The sequence below is a fragment of the Lepisma saccharinum genome, chromosome 3 (genome assembly GCF_977018435.1).
Source record: "Lepisma saccharinum chromosome 3, izLepSacc3.1, whole genome shotgun sequence".
Taxonomy (NCBI): Eukaryota; Metazoa; Arthropoda; class Insecta; order Zygentoma; family Lepismatidae; genus Lepisma; species Lepisma saccharinum.
Genome location: NC_139231.1, coordinates 10,861,751 through 10,879,879, shown reverse-complemented (window position 1 = coordinate 10,879,879; position 18,129 = coordinate 10,861,751).

Genomic DNA, 18,129 nt, shown 5'->3' with positions numbered 1-18,129 from the left:
CAATAAATTTACGAACTTTTTGTCTTGTTTTGATCATCATCATCAATATATTTATTGGACTTACAGCAATGCATATGGCTGTTTATGCCCATTATATATTTTATTTACATAAGATACAATTTACATAAAATCTACAAACAAATTTCAAATACACTCCTATCTATATCATCCTTAGAAATATACATTACCATGTTATATCATTTTGTCTAAAAAAATGCAAGTAAAATATATTCAATTCGCATGCAAGAAAGAAGCCAAATTTATGGGAAATGATTACTGGTTCAAAGAGTTAACCATAAAGGTGAAGCAATATGTAAAAAAAGAAAGAGCATTGGGTTTAAAGTGAGACGTCATTTGCGGCAGCGTATCCCATACTACAAATTGGCTGTTGTTTTACCTTACGTAATGAATCCTGTAACAAAGCTGGATTTTCGTGTGGATTATTTTACTTCTATGAGTTTGCAATGCTTTCTGCATACAGGTGGTTTTGTTTACAGAAGGTGTCAGGGTTTGTGATTTGAAGTTTAGTTAAAAGTTAAGGGTCATTCCACGTCAAATCATCCAGGCCATGTCACCCACCATCTCCGATTTTGATGAAATTCGGTATACTTATAGAACAATTGATGCTAATTCCAAAAATGAAAACTTTTTTGAGATTGGTCAAGGGGTTCAGAAATTACGCGTTTTTAAAAATCTCTGTGTACGCCACATGCGGCTCCACTTTGAATGACACGCATTATGTTATAAATTATAGTATCTTCTCTTAAATTTGCCGTAGAAACTTCAAGTTTGATTTCATTTGCTCAGGATAGTGTAAGCTTTCATTTAAATAAGGTTTCTGATCAGTGTATCAATAATCATGTATTTTATGTATAGTTTCATGTATTTTTTTAGAAAAATAAATGACTAAATTCAAGAGCGAATTTCGTGCAATGCTTCCCCTTCAATTTCACCCAAATTTTATATACAGGTAGCTGAGAGTGGGTACTAATGCTTGATGGAAAAATTGGGATGGGCGGTTCAGAGACAGGGTGATAAAAAAATCATTTGCATTAAAAGTTAATCTTATTAAAAATACTTATGTATTTAGCACAAAGTCTGAAGTACAATATGTTTTGAGGTATAATATTCAAAATTTCTGTTCACTGTGTGTGAAGGTAAGCATAGGCGTAACCTGGTGGGGGCAAGGGGAATCATTTTCCCTATCCAAAATTTATAGATTAATTAAAACCTACAAATAATAATTGCAGTGAAACCCCGATTTCAAGTTCCTCGATTTTACATTTCCCTGCATTTTACATTCAATATTGGTGGTCCCAACATAGCAAATTTTCCTCGATTTTACATTTTCTCGTATTCTAAGTTTTTTTTAGCTTGGTCCCCTGAACAACGTAAAATCGAAGTTCCACTCTATCTAAGTTAGTTTCAACTGTCTTCAACTTTTTAAAAAACATTATAATAATAGTTATTAGCATTCCCAAGCTTAGCAAATTTTATTCGAGAACATTCTTCTTTTTGTGCATTTTATCTCAATATGGATTTTTTGTTTATACTCTTCACGGAGATACGTAATATGAAGTTAGAATTAATAATACACATTTGTGCTGATTGAAGTTTTTCCAAATGGAGCTTTTCTTGCCACATACCAGAGAAAATCTCCTTGTGATGGGGTGGTTGGAACACTTAGAAGACTTGTATAGACATGAACAGTATCAAGTAACATGTTCAGCAATGAAGTACCAATTCCATAGAAATAGTATTAGAGGCATAAATTTCTTATTAATCACGTAAGGTGAAATGATAACAACCTGCAGTACAATGTGTCAGCGATTGCAAAGTACTATACAACAGCACCAGGAAGATTAAGTATGCACTGTTTTGAACTTAGGCTACAGGTTATTTACAGTGTTCGGTAAGTTACTTTTTACAAGTAACCGAGTTTCAGTTACTCATTTAAAAAGTAACTCTGTTACAGTTACTGGTACTTTGAAAGTAACTGAGTTACTTTACAGTTACTGTGAAAGAAACTTACAGTTAATGATCATTGATTTGTGTAAAAATTACAAATTGTGTTTCTAGTACATAATCCGTATGTCTTCATAAACCTACATTACTACTGCAAATAAATGATGAAACACAGAATCAACTTTGCTTGAACGATTTTAATTAAGAAATCATTTGAATGCTGACCACGGTATTTTGAATATGGTGTCATTGATTCCACTTGCACCTATTTCTTTCTCCTCCATTCCAAGTTCAACAAAATCCAAAGATCCACTCCTTCAACGATGACTGTTTCCTAGCTCGACAGTCCACCTAAAACACTGACGTTTTCACATACAAGTAGATATGAATTGAAGTAAAGCGTGGATGAAGTTAGCATGCAACAAAGCATAGCTTGCTTGACAGGCCAGCAATTCCAAGAAAATCCTTTTACGTAGCATCCAGAGAAGGTACATATATATTTTTTTTACAGTTGGGAACAGAAAATGTGAACGGCACAATTTATAGTGCATGAAATTTTGGCAATGCATAGAATACAATCCAGTAAGTATTTTTCGGTACTATCTTCATGGGCGTAACTTGGGAACTATCTTTGGTTGAGAGAATCAAAGTTTTCAGTCCCATAAAAATAGTGTCAAAGATTACTTGCTAAATACATTTGAAAAATCACATTACTCTTTTTTTGTTTGTTCCTCAAGTGCAGGATGTTCACAAAATATATTTAACTTGTAGGTTTTAATTAATCTATAAATTTTGGATAGGGAAAATGATTCCCCTTGCCCCCACCAGGTTACGCCTATGCTTACCTTCACACACAGTGAACAGAAATTTTGAATATTATACCTCAAAACATATTGTACTTCAGACTTTGTGCTAAATACATAAGTATTTTTAATAAGATTAACTTTTAATGCAAATGATTTTTTTATCACCCTGTCTCTGAACCGCCCATCCCAATTTTTCCATCAAGCATTAGTACCCACTCTCAGCTACCTGTATATAAAATTTGGGTGAAATTGAAGGGGGGGCATTGCACGAAATTCGCTCTTGAATTTAGTCATTTATTTTTCTAAAAAAATACATGAAACTATACATAAAATACATGATTATTGATACACTGATCAGAAACCTTATTTAAATGAAAGCTTACACTATCCTGAGCAAATGAAATCAAACTTGAAGTTTCTACGGCAAATTTAAGAGAAGATACTATAATTTATAACATAATGCGTGTCATTCAAAGTGGAGCCGCATGTGGCGTACACAGAGATTTTTAAAAACGCGTAATTTCTGAACCCCTTGACCAATCTCAAAAAAGTTGTCATTTTTGTAATCAGCAGGAAAAGTTCTATAACTATACCGAATTTCATCAAAATCGGAGATGGTGGGTGACATTTTCACAAAATTCTGGATGATTTGACATGGAATGACCCTTAACCTTATTGTCTTGTAGTTAACAAGTCCCTGATTGAATTTTCCGGTGTCGGCTTTTTTAAGTGTTTAGTTAATCTAATCACGATTAATACATTTGAACTAAACTTAATTTCATTTTCTTACTATTTGAAAATGGATGGCTCCAACAACTTCTGTTCGATGTAATATCATGCTATCTACACTTTGTCATCCATTTTGAGAGGAGGGACCTGCCCCCGTGCCCCTTCCGCTAATCTGCCCATGGATATAATAAAATGCGTTCGTTATTCGCTACAACTTGCTTATGTACCGAGAAACCTCAAAATCCGTTAAGATAAACTAAATGAGTCCAATCCGTGGTCTAGTTAGAATTACTGTGAATTCCTAATGTTTATTAAACATAGCTACCTTATTATTATACGGAATACTTCTACTGAGGAAACAAGCTGCATTTGATGCCATCTTGGATAATTACACTAAACAATTTAGTAAATTGACCACAATTATTTTTGATATGGTGCTGCTGATTAACACTACAAATTTGGACTAACTTATACGCCAAAGACATAGTAACAAATTCTTGACGGTAAATTGTTGTGCTACCATTGTTGATTCAAATTTAAGATTCTCAAGTACTTATGTATTCATTCATTCTACGTCTAATTTATTTTCATCATCTAATATTAATTCAATTATATTATTGAATATCCTTTGGTTTCTCGGAAATTTTTTTGTGGTCTTTTACGACTAAGGGGCATTTCTACAGAAAACTGAAGCTTGGTGTGCATTATTAATTATTTGTTTTCAGCATTAAATGTGTTAAGATAATCTACATACATGTAATATAGGTTCGAAGTACAAAGGTTTTGAAAAATACAAACATTTCTACATACCATACGGTTCCTACATTTCATAAGTAGAAATCAGAAACTCTGCTGACCGGAAACCTGATGATGTTGGGGAGGAGACGGGCCCAACAAAGTAGTACGTATGTACACCATAATAATTATGGACTATATACAGAAACTGCCGTAGGATTCCACGGATGATAAGGTATTTCTGAAAAGATTTTCAAGGACGCCGAGGTTAATGAAAACACCGCATTGTAGCCTAACTTTAGGAAACATCAAAAGTCACAAAAACTGAAGGCCTAAAAAGAATTGACAGAAAACTATTATGTATCTTACATAATGCATTAATGTATAGGAATGTAACAAATTTCAGAATAACTGAAATTGAGCTCTGCAAACCCAAGGAAATAAAAGTAGCTTTATTACTTGTTTTCGGCAAGTGCATTGAGCGCCGTCATCGTGATGTCAAAGATCGTAGTAGCGATTGGGTGCCAAAAATGGAGGTGGCTAGGACAATTTACTTTCTCTTTAGTAGACGTGTTTCAGTTAGAGTTCTTGTTTTAGCTCCACTTTTATGCAAAGAGGCTAATCGGGACTGGACCTACACTATGTGCCTCCACCAGGTGTTAGTACAAAAGGCTTAGTATTAAGAGGCCATAGTGCAGGGGCAAAAGTCGGGTGTGGTTGGGGGGTAACTCCCTCTAATCGCCGCCACTGCTGGTAACCTTGCATAAATGGTTATAAAACTAAAACTACCCAATATTGCAGACACACTTATGGAGCATGCCTCGCTACGCAACAAGCACATTCATTTACAAAATTAAAATTTTGACAAATTTGAAAAATCATTGATGTTATTTTCATCTCCACTTGCTGGAGGTATATTTTTAAAAGTTTCAAAGAGATAGCCTGTGATTGATATTGAAAATGACATCCCCGTATGCTTACTTCAGCATGATGTTAACAAAAAGCTTATTTGAAAGAGATTGGCCTTGAAAAGCGCTGTACAAAATAGAGCTTTAAGAGGATGCTTCATTAAAATGCTCTTAATTGAGTAGTGGCGGGAGATTACACTTTGAACATTGCATGCGAGCCGCCTTGTGTAATTGACAGCAGTGTTCGAACTAAAGAAAATGCAGAGGTGGAAACTTCAGAACTACTGATCAGTGGCGGCGAATAGTGGGGCGTGGTGGGGCATTTGCTCCCCCCTTCACGCACACACACTACTTGCTAAGCCTTGTTTACAAAGAAAATTTGAACTGTCCTTGCGCCCCCACCCCGTTTTGGCACCAAATCGCCGCTACTGATTTCAATGTATAGTCCACCCGTTTACTTCGTTAACGTCCAAGAACTGAAGAAAGCCGCCACCACGAACGTGGATGGAGAAAAACAGCGGGCGAGTTGCTTTCGTCTAATCACACTCAACTTTCAGCCAATGGGTGTAGCTGTCATTCGGCTCGTCTGCTCCACGTGGAGTCTCAGTCACATGACTGCGAATACGCTGTTGCCGTACTTTGCAACTTCAATGTGGAGACAGTAGGAAAGTGCTAGTGCTCGGAAGGACAAGGTGGCGTAGAGTAGATGTGTGGCAACACTGTGCGTTGAATGTGATCGTTGCAGCTGGTGGGCGCGCTCCGTGGAATCCAAAGCCAGCCGATCTTTAACGAAGCTAGCGCGTCGACTAGTTGCAGCATGGAGTCCTTCCTGTAGCCGTATTTCAGAAAAAAAATTTCACAGGAAAATTGTCGTTGTAGGTAGAGTTAAAAATTATCCCAAATAAGACTCTTTTGGGGGTGGGGAGGAAACAGTTTCTTCCTTGGCTTTTTTGTTGGATTTCTTTCGCCTTTTTTCCTTTGCAAAATTTGGCATTACGTAGGGCCCTTCTTCTCTGTAGAAGGAAGGAAAACTGTTTGAGGAAATCTAATAGCTACAACATGAGAAAGACAAAGTTCTACTACAAACAACAAAATTGGTCCCTTCTTTAGCATTCCTTGGCACTTTCCCTTTCTTTTCAACTGATAGCTGCACTGAGCTCACGACTCGAAGTGAAATGTACAAGGGCCAGATAATTATTTATTACTGCACACACACATTGATAAGATGCCACCCAAAAAATGTCAAACATATTGTTAATATCCATTTGATTTTTGCTGTTTTTACTGAACATAATATAAAGTGAACCCATAAAAAAATTGAAGTTCAATGACTGTCATGCCATCCCAAATAATAACGCAGGTAAACACACTTCTTATTGCCAACGAAATTAGACTCATTTAGGGTATCTTTCCCATTGGGATTTCGAATATGACATCAGTTTTTTTACATTGTCTCTAGTTTTTGAGTAATGGCTGTCCTTTAAAAAAAACATAAAATAACCTGAAATCTTATTTTTAATCACTCATAATGATGAGAAAAACGTCGTTTCTGAGATTTTATTTTGTGTACGGTATCCAAACAACCACGTTGAAGATCCCAGCAATAATCTGCCCTCTAGAGACGATTGGGTACCAAAACGGGGAAGGGGGAGGGAGCAGGTGCAATGATTTCGTCTTCCTTAGTAGACACTACTTATCATTAAGAGACCATAGTGCGGAGGCAAAACGTGGGTGGGAAGTGTCCTCCCCAACCCCTCCTAATCGCCACAACTGATCTGCTAACTCGTATCTGTCCCATCTGCTTTGGAATATTTCCTCCATCATCTCCGTTATATCTTGGTGGGACCTCTCCCCTTGTTTCTTTAAAAATCACCAAGATTATCCGAAAAATGTTAAAGTGGATTTGGAGGAAATTTATTTTTATGCTCATATTAATACCAAAATATTTTAAGTTTGTCAGCAAGTATTGCAACAGTACTTCATAGTTTTCGTGTTTGTGATTGCCGAAGAAGTTTTTGGCAACTGACACATAACTGAATCATGTAGAAGCATCAATATCATTCTTAAAATTAGAGATTTTAATCATAATGAGTTTACGAGTTTGAGGCCCATCAAAGATCTCTGTTTTTAGTTTCTCAATTCCAGTCCATGAAAGGATCTATGGACGTAATGAAACACTTGTCACCTTTATCCAAGACTTGACAAACTATTTCCATATGCAAGATATGCTTCCTTTACAAAGCCAGTGATGGTTTTGTTTGTTTCTGCAAAGAATATTCACCACAAATGCAGCACAATCCATCAGGATCATTTCTGCGGCCTGCTCTTCATTCCCCTCAACAATAGAAAAAACTCAAAAATAAAATAAATGAAATGATTGATTTGGTGTTTTTAAGTCCACTTTATGCACAGGAAGGCTAAACGGGACTGGACCTACAGTTTAAAGTGGGATCCGAACCACTATGTGCCTCCACCGGGAATCGTACTAAAATAAATGAAGAAAATCGAACTTTTAATAAATATATTCTGTACAATGGATGGACTAGAGAAATATTTTATATTCTAAAGTAAAAGACATGCCCTATATCATGTCAACATCTACAGCTCTCATGGAGATAAACTTAAAATTGAAGGATATCAAGTATCTCAAGAACTAAAGCTAATTTGGCAAAACTGTTGTTCATTTTAGATTCATTACAACCAAAATACTATAAATCTGTTAAAAAATCTTTGACAACTATATGTCTTTCCAGTTCTTACGGCGGGCGCTCTAGAAGCTGGCAAGGGAAGTGGGGAGCGGAGAAAAGACCAATCCAGCGCAATAAGAAACGCAGCAGCCTGTAGAACGAGGTTCGCCTTGTACTTATTCCCGCCACGTCGTATCTCTCGGCGCTTTAACAATTGCTTTAATTACCGCAGAATGTTGTTACTAGTTAATGCACAATGGTATTGCTATCGATGGTTCATATTACGAATGACTTAACGTTACTACACAATACATCAGGCGACACACTAGTTCGCGGACATCTTTATATTGCACCAAAGATTCAAATCACTTCAATTAGGTTTAGTAATTTGCATGCACTAAATGCTATTATCACTATGTTAGTTCTGATAGAATGCGAACATACGTGTGTTCAGTCTCATCTTATGGAATAGGTACGTAATTCCTCACTTTGGAACACCAACTTCAGGGGTCGGAATTGTTTTGGCCGCTATTTTGAAACCGTTCAGTGGATTACAAAATCATGTTCGCATCCTTTTTACGTTTTCTGTGACCTTTAAAACGAGGTATTACTCGACCCCCCTTGCCATTTGAAATTTTCGAGTTCTTCCCTAACTTTAGGCCACTTTTTTGGGTCACGCGGTTTCATCCTTTTTTAGTCCCGCAGTCATCATGTGGCATATCGTTGGAAAGCTTGTGTCCTGCACTTTCTGAAACTGTTATGGTGCTGCACTTATCTTAATTGTTAAGCTCGGTATACTCGATTTGGCTCACCTTCCTTTTCTTGCAAAACCATTTTCTACACGGAAAACGGTAGGTGGTACAGACAAATGTTTCATATGACAACCGTACTTTTTCCCCGCCTTTCCGAACCTGCATTCCAAACATACCCTTCCCATTTGAAAATATCACAAACGGGGCATGTGCCCCCTAATAAAACCACAAAGGGTGGCTTTCGGGCTGTTGCAAATACTTTCTACGGATTCTTTGGGCACAACTTAGTGGTGCATTTTTTCTTTCAACTTGATACGATCTCCCGTTCTCGAGAAAAAGGTAGTGTCTAGATCTCTCTGAAACACCCTGTATATATTCACCTTTATGAATTAGATATATTTTATTTCCAAGAAAATCAGGGTTACAGTGCGATTCTAGTGGTAACCACAACTAATTAACATTACTTGTGAGAAAAAAATGAAATTTCTAAATACTAATTTACATGGGTACACTAATGATGATTATTATTCTTTGTGTACATTTAGTTGGTTCAGAAGTTCTTGCATATTGCGAGATCTCATTTACAATTGTCAAGTATGACTTCCTTTAACAATAATGGAGCGAAAACTTTCTTTATTGAAACCTAGAGAACATGTACACATTTCCAATTCATTCTCGAAAGAAAATTTTATTTCGCACTCTGGACAAAATCATGTTTGCGTGGACATTTGTCGCGCTGATAAATACAATTTTGTGTTTCAGTTACAAAGAATATTTTATCTGTAATAATCAGTCTCCTTCATATGCAGGGCGAGAACAGTACAGGTAAGCCAGGTGATAAACCAGACATTGTGAAACATATGTGAAGTGACTTGATCACTCGTGGGAACCTCTGCATGCATCAGAACGGGAAGCACATGTTGCATATCTTACTGAGAACAAGAAATGAAAATTTCGTATTGATATCATCCCTAGGTTTTTTTTTACATCTGTCCTCTTAAAAGACAGAATGTCGAGTGACAAACCACGGGATCCCGACAGTGAGAAGTAAATAACAAGAAGCCTCCAATATTAATTATTTAAAGCAGCAAGGAATTATTAAGGCAGTGATTGGATGAAGGTCAGTTTTAACTAACACGAACTTGCTTTGTTCGTCTCATCGTAAATACATTAGACATATATATATAGTCTTGGAATAAAAAGGATCAAGGGTAGAATCGTCGCCATGTAATCAAGGGGTTCCGGGTTCGATACCCGGTGGATGCTCATAGTGGTTCGGATCCCACTTTACACTGTAGAAGCAGTCCCGATTAGCCTTACTGTGTATAAAGTGGACTTAAAAAGCCAACTCAATCAATCAATAAATTGGAAGGGAACATCATTTTCTTCTGTAGCCCGCAACAGTCTACGGATATACTCTCGCGAAATACACAGCCATTATTCGGGAAACTAAATACAGAATGAATTCATTAGCTTAATGGCTTATACACCAAGAACAATGTTATTAGCCTTGAGATTTGTAAATTTGCTGGAAGAAAACTGAGAAGTAGATAAAACCCTTTTCCGTGGTTTTAGATATAAAGTGCTGGAAACAGGTTTACAACTATTGGCAATAGTGCAAATATGAAATGAGTGCGTAATGAATTCAAGCTAGGCATCTCATGTATACAGTTCATACCGGAATCGAATACCGTATCTCTGTTCAAGGGCGGGCCCGAGTCTTCTATGGCATCTGATTGTTCACTTGGGAAATGATGACGATAAGAAATTATATGCACACGTCTAATTTCTTAAAATTAATCTTATTTGTGTGTGGAAAACTGAATATATGATGGCACTCGCTCAAATAATTACGCTCTCGTCTTTGGTTCGGCAGGTTCAACAACCTGCCCGGGTTCGATCCCGATGGAGGCACATAGTTGTTCGGATCTCACTTTAAACTGTAGGCCCAGTCCCGATTAGTCTTACTGTGCATGAAGTGGACTTAAAACACAATTTCAATTAATCAATCGATCGAAAGGTTCAAGGTTCGATCGCTGGTGGTCAGGCCGGTAGCCAGAATTTGATTTCGGAAGGGGCTTATCCCTTATCGGCAGCCACTAGCTAAAGACGAAAAGGTTGGGGGAGGAGTAAATGCGCTGAAGATGAATTTCTTGGTATATTGCTACTTACCATATACATTAATCCTGTTAATGAAGTAAATGTAATTACTACTACACATTATTAAAATCAGATATGTGTAGGATTTCGGGAAAGGACTGCAGCCCCCGAGCCCCTTCCCTGTGTAACTTATGTGCCTGCTTGTATTAGTTCCAAAATTTCTGTGCTGTTCCAACATTGTGAGCACAATTTGGGAAGTACTTGAAAACTATATGGAAGCAAATTCTGCGCTCGAAACTATGGGACTCGATGTGATGACCACGAGCAACCGAATGAAAGAACTATTCGCAGGCCTTGTCCCTCAATATTAATTTTACTGACTAATAGTAAGTTTTCCTCGGCCTCCTTGATGACGCAGTGCTAGCATCGCCGCCTTGCAATCAAAAGGTCCCGGGTTCAATACCCGGTGGAGGCACACAGTGGTTCGGATCCCCGATTAGCCTTACTGTGCATACAGTGGACTTAAAACACGAACTCGATAATTGGAAGGTTTTAGAAGAACTAAACATGTTTTTTTATGCATCGTACAACTTTGCTTCTTTTCACCCTACTTTTACTTTTTTTCTTCCTAAGAATTCCACTGAGTATAACACGCTACGAAACCAGAGGTCCAAGGTTCGGACATTCGACAGGTATGGTTGTATCATGTCTGTCCCATCGCCATTCCTTCGGTTCATCATTCATCCTCATCGTCGCATTTAACCCAAGACGTAGAAAAGCGGCGTAATATAGAAATATATAAATGATTGATTTGGTTTATTTTATTTCGCTTTTCTGACACTTATTGGCTAATCGTGAAGATGAAAATGAGTGATGTGAAATTGATGAGAGGACCATCATAAAGAACACACACGCCCAGTCCGGAATTCGAACCCAGGACCCCTGGCATCGTAATGCACCTTGTTAACCACAGCACAACAAATAGAAACAGAAAATGCTTGATAAGTTATTTGCTCCTCCATAACTCATGATTATATTATAAGTATTATTCGCTGTATGACTAGGGATTAATTATATTTGTATGTCTAGCCAACCTAGCCACCTAAGCAGCAGCAGCTTCCGCATTTGCAGGTGGAGGCTAAATGAAGAAAAATCACAGAAAGTCAGAAATATATACAAATTTTGTAACATAATACTTATAGAGCATGCAGACGGCTGTAAAAACAATTGCTACATACCTAGTTTCCTTCCTTAATTGAAACGCGGTTTATTCTTCATTATACATGAGATCAACCACCCTGGGAGTCGAACCCAGGATCTTGTGTGGTAGTCAGACTCTCTTTTAGAATGCCAATATGGTGGATATTTGGTCGATCAGTCGATCCTGATCCATTGTTTCCAGAGGAAGACAATCTGGCAGCTTCTCATTCGACATTTTACTCTCGATGTAGGAAAACGAGATCACAAACACTTCGTGATGCTATCTTCTCGCGTTTACAGAAGTTTACCACCACTCGGACCACAAATCCTACTTCAAACTGACAGATATTAATTGTCCACCAAATCAACAGATGAACCGACCGCTTCGATGTTTCTCCGAATTTTCAGAAAGTGGCCTTTCCCTCCTTGCAGGGCAGGTCATTAGCAAGAGGGTTGAGTGCATGTGAAAAGAACCGCTATGTCATTCATTCCCGCGCCGATAAAGGGACAAGCAATAGAATTCTGTTCTTGCAATTTGAAACGCATGGGGATATCTTCTCTGAACCATAAAATAATTAACGCAGAAAGTTCTAGCGACCCGTGGCTAAATATTCCTGTTTGTGTCGTCCTTTCGGCGCGCATGGAGCCAGTGCAGGGCCAGATGAAGAGAAAGTGCGGGTTTTGGGGGGATCCTGGATCTCCTGTGCAGCAGGGAGGAAAAGTGCATTTTCAATAGGTCTCAGACTTCCCTGACCGGGGCGGACCACAAAACCATTAACTACATCCCCTCCCAATACATCTGTTTGTGTTCAACAAGCAAGAAACAGGGAAATAGGAAAGAAATGCCATGCTTGGGTTCGTGCTACTGAAAATTGAAGAAGTGCTTCAAACTGCAAGCAAAATTTACTGAAGAATTATTTTGCAATATTTGTCATCAAAGTAAAATTTCCAGCAAATACAGAACAGTTTCCCGCGGCCACATGGACGTTTGCCGGGGCCAGTGCCCCCCCTAACGACGTCCCTGCGTATTGAGGACGATAATGGCTCGAACGTGTTGCTTTTTCTGACGAGGCGACCTCTCATGTCAGTGGTGTAGTGAACCGACATAATGTGCGTATCTGGGGTTCAGAGCCCTAATGAGGTGCTAGAGTGTACCAGAGACAGCTCAAACTTGAATGTTTGGTGCGCGCTTTTGCATGACAAAATTATCGGACCATTCCTTTTCGCTGAGAACACTATCACATCTGGAGTGTATCTGGACACATTACAATTGTTTGCTGTTCCTCACTTGCTTGACTATCACCCAGATGTTATTTTTCATCATTAGAGTCGGGAGGTTCGTGGCTATCTTGATACGGGTTTTCCTGGACGATGGATCGGTCGTGATGGTCCGACAGCTTGGCCTGCACGCTCTCCTGACATAACCCCATTACATTTTTTCTATGGAGTTATGTCAAGGGCAATGTCTACATAACTCCTGTATCAGATCTTGCAACTCTGCAACAACGGTTAACCACAGTCATTACATCGATTCCTTCTGTGATGTTCGCTAATGTACGGACAGAAATTGAACATCGACTAGCTGTACTACGTGCTACCAAGGGTGCTCGCGTGGATATTTATTGATGTTTTCCTTTTCCTATTAAGCTTTGTTAACTTTCCAACATTTTGGCACCATTTTCACATAATAAATTTTGTAATCCGGGAAAGATTTTTTGGACACCCTGTATTTTCAGTTTGTGCTGACTGAAATATTCGAAGAGAAACACTGTTACATGTCACTTATTTTACACTCTAGAATTAACAGCATACTCTCGAAAGTTGCCTTAACAGGGAAAAGTAATTTTTAAAACTGATTTTGACTCAATTTTCTATGGTTTGGCAAACGTTGTCAACAACTGTTGGCCCAACATAAGACCAAAGTAAACCAAACCTTTCTCAAGTAAAAACTACAGTTGGGTCAACGGTTGTGGTTACTTGGGGTAATATGGCTGGGTGCATGGAGACGACACACACCATATTTCCTCCAGTATCTCAAGAGCATACATCCATCAACAACAATGTCACTTTCTGCAATTGTTGCACTCCTGTTGATCCGATTTTGAGCATCTTTGATTCATTTCTCAGTAAAAATCTGAGCATTTATAGAATGTTTTTCTTTCATAATTAGGTTCAGAACAGAAAAGGGGCAAAACAAACGCCTGCCATTCCTAGATGTCCTAGTAGATAGATCCGGAAATCAATTGAAGACCCCGGTGCAAGAATGAGACAGCTCCACAGATTTGTTGCGTAGTAGGAATGGAAAAGGAGTTGTCTGGCGTGTTTCTGCCGGCGCATCATCGCAGACAGCTCCTGGTGCAGTCTGGTTCTTGCAGCGGATATAGTTCAGTGTTCGGCCACTCGGCGGCGTGCAGCAGTTGCTATCGAGACCGCACACTTCAATATGTATGTTACTGTTGCTTCTAGCTATTGCACGTGAATACCCCTTACTTCTTCGACATTTCATTCTTTCATTCAGTTCTTCGTGACTCCTGAAAACTTTTATAATTTGGAGCTGTCTGGTTCTTCAGGGTGGCAACTCACCGGGAATTATGCGTGAATTCTACTTGAATTTTTCTCCGTAACGTGAAAATTTACAACTTTTTAAATCAAAATCCTATTCACATTTTATGCAAATAAAAATTATTTTCGTAAAATTTTCTTGCTCGCAATTTCTGCTTTTCTTAGTCTTATCAACTTTATAACCATAGCTAGGGGGCGGCGGGAGTCGACCCTGGGCACCGAACTATCTAAATGAAAAATGTTGTAAAATTGATTGATTGATTTGTGGTTTTAAGTCCACTTTATGCACAGAAAGGATAACCGGGACTGGACCTACAGTTTAAAGTGGGATCGGAACTACTGTGCCATGTGTTGAAAAAATAATTGAAATAGTTTGTTCGAACACAAATTCTTTATCAACTTCTACTCCCTTTTTGCATAATTTGCGAGGATAATAACGTATTTGATACTACTACTACTAATAATAACAATAACAATAATTTTGGTCCCGGCGGGCATGGATGTTTGTGACTGTCCATTCATCAATTTCATCATATCACTCATCCTCATCTTCGCAAATTAGCCAAACGTAGCACAAGAAGCGAAGTAAAATGAAACAAATCAATAATAATAATAATATTAACACTATTATCATTAACACTAATATTATTAGTATTAGTACATTTATCCTGGCACTTTCACCCCCCAGACAAAAATTCATGGTTGCGCCTCTGATTGTAAATAGAAACTCAGCACCTTCAATTAAATATTTTAATTATAATTTTTGGATGTTGGAATCTTAGGCTCTGGCGACTGGCCCGATAGCCAGTATAATTTTGTTTGTGTTGTCCTGTGTTTTGTCCTTATTTGTGCTGAGTGCTCCTTTACAGCCTCAGCTTTTAACGAAAGTCAGAAGATTTTAATATTTTATGATTTTAGTTATGCAACGTTAGAGTTGTTATGTGTAACGATAAGGGGCTGGACCCCGTATCATGTGACGGGTGCACAATAGCCTTAGTACTGAAGCACCCAAAATTTTAAATTCAAATTCAAAATTGGATGTTGGAATCACATAGACCCTTTATATTAAGATATTTGTGTGTGGATGTTGAGAGGCGGTAATACGTAAGGTTGAAATAGAGAAAACATCTACTTGAATTTTTTGAAAGTTCTCCTTGAAAACCGGGAATTATACTTGAATTTTATCATGGTCCTAGAGTAGCCACCCTATTCTTGCACCGGGGTCTTCGAAGGACAACACACACAGGGAGATAGATGCCTATACACTACGAATCAAACCACACCAAGAGTACAGAGAAACCATAGTCCACTGCCTAAGCTCAAGAGCCAGAAGAATCTGCTCAAATCCGGCAACACTCGGACAAGAACAGGAACACATCATAGATACAACAAAACTCAATGGGTATCCACCAACCATAACTAAGAGAGCCATGCAGACTAAGACTGACCCATAAGGCTTGATTGATTGATTGACTTGGTGTTTTAAGTCCACTTTATGCACGGTAAGGCTAATCGGGACTGGACCTACAGTCAGAGGAGTCTCCTGAACGCATGCGGTGCATGTTGCGCATGCGTCAATTGTGGAGAAAAGGACAGCTTGCTCTGCGACGACATTAATGAGAATTTCTACATATAGGAGAAGTATTTATTTTACACGAGAGCGCTCAACTAAGCTTATATTACTATTACATTTCTTGGATCTCAAGTGAAAGGAAGTAATAATTATTTTCCTACAATTGACGCATGCGTCACTTCAGATCCAAGAAATGTAATATAAGCTTAGTTGAGCGCTCTCGTGTAAAATAAATACTTCTCCTATATGAAGAAATTAGAATGTAGAAATGCTCATTAATGTCGTCGCAGAGCAAGCTGTCCTTTTTCCCACAATTGACACATGCGCAGCATGCACAGCATGCGTTCAGGAGACGCCTCTGCCTACAGTTTAAAGTGGGATCCGAACCACTGTGTGCCTCCACAGACTCATAAAGGCATGGTACGGAAATCATACTTCCTGAGTTAACAAAAAAGATAAGCAGAGTTGGTTCAAAATTTCAACTTATGAAATCATTCAGCAGTAAGAAGACACTGAGAAGAATACTATCATATTCTGAACCAGAAAACTCCATAGAAGCTAGTAAAAACTGCATGTACAACATACCATGTGAATGCAGGCAGGCGAGCTTACACAGGGATTCCATCTAGAAAAGAGATGGACAAGCAGCACACACACAAAGGTGAAATAGATTATAGATAAGTAGTAAATTGGCCAAATGCATGGAATGCATCACATAGAATTCAGTGGAGCAACGTAACAGTACCACACAAAGAACCAAATTGGAAACTAAGGAAAATCAGAGCAGCCTTCATACCAATAGCAAAGACCCTACAAATCATCCCAGTGTAGAATTCAAGTAAAAATGATCCCCCTTCCTAAAAAAATAGTAGTAAAGTATAGCAAAAAATAGTGCAGAGTTATAGGGGAGTAGTTTGTTTTTGCACCGCACCGAATTTGTGATAAATTCACATGTCTGTAGTAGGTTCAATCTCCACCACCAGCAAAAACAAATTTGTCTCATGTAGATGAGAGAAGCAAAACATAGAATAAGTATAGTTAAAAGTTCTAGACAGTTGCATGATAAGCTATTACTGAAGTTGAGTATATTGTATGCCATTTTCATATGATATTCAAGTTCTAGAATATGTGAGAAAATGCAATATGTAATTAATTTTATAATAGAATTGACAGTATAAATTTAACTTTGCATGACGTCTAGCCCATACACCTGGCACAGCTGACGATGAATTTCGATCGGCTGTATGTTTTGTGCGTTCAAGAACTTGATCACCGAATGAACCTCGCACGCGGTGGGAGATGGAATAAGAGCTGCCATGTTTCATCGCTGCCGCGGCGCTACTGAAGACTTTCGAGAGGCGTCTTCTAGGACATTCACTCGCCAGGGCATGTGCCTCTCACGGACGCACAAAACCGGTTTCAATATGCATGGCCTGCCACCTGTGGGCGAGTGGGAAACTTACTTCCTGGATGCGCCTAAAACATTGCGAGTGAAGCGAGCAAGAAAATTTTTGGATCCCTTTTTTGCAGACTGTACAATATTGATTTAATAGGGCACAAATAATTTTACGGTACGCCAATGCATTCTCTCTTTTACAACTTTTGTGCCTCCCCGATGGTGTAGTGGTAACATCGTCGCCTTGTGATCAAGGGGTCCCGAGTTCAATACCCGGTGGAGGCACAGTGGTTCGGATCCCACTTTAAACTGTAGGTCCAGTCCCAATTAGCAGAACCGTAGCTAGGGAGCGGCGGGAGTCAGCCTTGGGCGCCGAACGATCAAAATGAAAACAAGTTGTAAGATTGATTGATTAATTTAAGTCCACTTCTGTGCGTGAAGTGGACTTAAATTAATCAATCAATCTTACAACTTGTTTTCATTTTGATCGTTCGGCGCCCAAGGCTGACTCCCGCCGCTCCCTAGCTACGGTTCTGAACTTGAAAAGACCACAGACAAAGATTTTTATCTGTGATAAGACTAAGAAAAACAGATATTGCGATCAAAGCAAGCAAGAAAATTTTACGAAAAGTATTTTTATTTGCATAAAATTTGAAGTTGTGGGTGATAATTGACCCCTGCAGGTACACTTGGCTGTCAATGTTTGCCCCCCTAGA